General features: G+C 40.7%; 1 pseudogene; it reads right to left on the reverse strand.

Moving 5' to 3' along the window:
- Positions 1–718: 718 nt before the first annotated feature.
- On the reverse strand, positions 719–1317 carry LOC112834840 (PEST proteolytic signal-containing nuclear protein pseudogene; annotated as a pseudogene).
- Positions 1318–2120: the final 803 nt, after the last annotated feature.

Below are 2120 nucleotides of genomic sequence, written 5' to 3' on the forward strand. Positions count from 1 at the left end.
TGAAGACTACTGGGTGCTAGTTCTTGTCATGCTTCATCACTCAGGGCACATTCAAGCATGGAAATTCCTGTGAAGTTAAAAGAAAAGTTATGTTGTCTATTGAAAAAAATCACAAGACAGAGCCTGCAAGTGGCAAGATCTGAAGACTACAAAGGTGGATCGACCTTTTTTGATACCAACTTCTTTTTTTTTTCTTTTTACCATTTCTGAGTTTTTATTATCGGTAGCCTTTGGACACTAATCATATGAAGCTACAAAACTAGCAAATGTCACATTCTGCGTGGAGCACTGGGTGTTATGCACAAACAATGAATCATGGAACACTACATCAAGAACTAATGATGTAATGTATGGTGATTAACATAACAATAAAAAATAAAAAAAAACTAAGACCCCCCAAAAAACTAGCAAATGTCTTGAAATCTGTATATAAAACATAAATTAGCTCTAATTTCAAACTCTCAATGAGTGTACCACTCAATCATAAAAAAAAAGTGGCTCTAAAGATAGTCTTATACCATTATACCATTCTTTAGATTTTTTTTTTTTTATTTGAGAGAGATAGAACATGAGAGGGGGGAGGTCAGAGGGAGAAGCAGGCTCCCTGCTGAGCAGGGAGCCCGATGCGGGACTCGATCCCGGGGCTCCAGGACCATGACCTGAGCCGAAGGCAGTCGCTTAACCAACTGAGCCACCCAGGCACCCCACCATTCTTTAAAAAAGGAAACTGTTTCTTTTAACTTTACATCCACCCCACACCCCAATTTCAAAACACACCATTTAATTGTCTTGGTCATGGACATTTCCAAGATAAGATTTTATATTTCACTCCCAGAGCTTCTGGTGATCAGAAAAACCAGGCTTTCCTTTACTGAAGGAGTTTGGTCCTGCTGATGTTAGTGTAGCCCTTCCAATATTCTTCATCCTCATCTTTGCTTCTGGAGGCATTTCCTCTGGCTACTATCTTCATCTTCATTAAAAGCTGCTGCTACTGAAAAGGTTTTTGGAGCAAGCGTTGGAACAGTTTCTTAAGGCTCACTTTATCCAAGTTTGATGGATATGGCTGAGTCTTTCTTTGTCATCTGACTACCTATGGCAAATCCTAACTTGGAGATCTTCACGGGCTTTGCTGGGAGGTCTGCAGCTTCTTCTTCAGCTGATCATGTCTCAGCACTGTGACTGGAATTTTGCCCTCCATTACTGAAAGAAACAGTCTTAGTTTTCACAGGTTTTTCTGCTTCTCCTGCAGGTCCTCCGGCGGCTCCAGCTCGCTGCGGTTTCTCAGGGTTTCTCCTCTCCCTTCTTCCCATCCACCATTTTCCCTGCCATGGCCTGATAAGAACTTCTTTTATTTGGAGAATGCAGTCTGATGTTAGGTTAGACTGGAAATTCTAAACAGTAACAGGAGACAAGTATAGGGAATGCTTTAGCCAGTTTATGGTTTTATACGTAACAAGAATGTTCCTCTAGTCCCATGGACACAAGAAATTCTCCCCCACTCCCCCCGGACCCAGTTTTTAAACAAGGTATGCATTTACAAGGATCCAGCAAAGAGACAAGAAAACCTCCCCCACCCCTTACCTTTTGTCTCTTTCTATATATAGTATATGAGGTGGGGGTATATGAGAAAAGATTTAACCCAGCAGACCTGAACTTCTATTCTTGGAAAGGCTCTGCTGCAAGATTAGATTTTTTAACTTTACATCCTGGGCTGGCATCTGGGAATTTGTATTTCAGGAGTGTTCCCACCATTAAGCAAGCAGAGGGGCTCACTCTGTCTAAACTGTACAAACAATATGGTATATACTTATATTAGGTTCTACAGAGAAACAAAAGCAATAGGAGACATATATATGTGTGTGTATATATATATATGAGATATGATATGAGATATGATAGAGATGGAGAAAGAGAGAGAAGAAAGATTCATTTTTTCATTTTAAGGAATTGACTCACATGATTATGGAAGCTGGCAAAACCAAAATTTGCGGATCTGCAGGTGGACCATTAGGCTTGAGATCCAGGAAGAGCCAATGTTGCAATTCAAGTCCAAAGGCCATCTGCTGGCAGAATTTCTTTTTGCTTGGGAGCGGTCAGTCTTTTGTTTTTGTCCTTTGCCC

This window comes from Callorhinus ursinus, unplaced genomic scaffold (assembly GCF_003265705.2).
Source record: "Callorhinus ursinus isolate GAN/ISIS: 27379988/994484 unplaced genomic scaffold, GSC_fseal_2.0 scaffold17, whole genome shotgun sequence".
Lineage (NCBI taxonomy): Eukaryota > Metazoa > Chordata > Mammalia > Carnivora > Otariidae > Callorhinus > Callorhinus ursinus.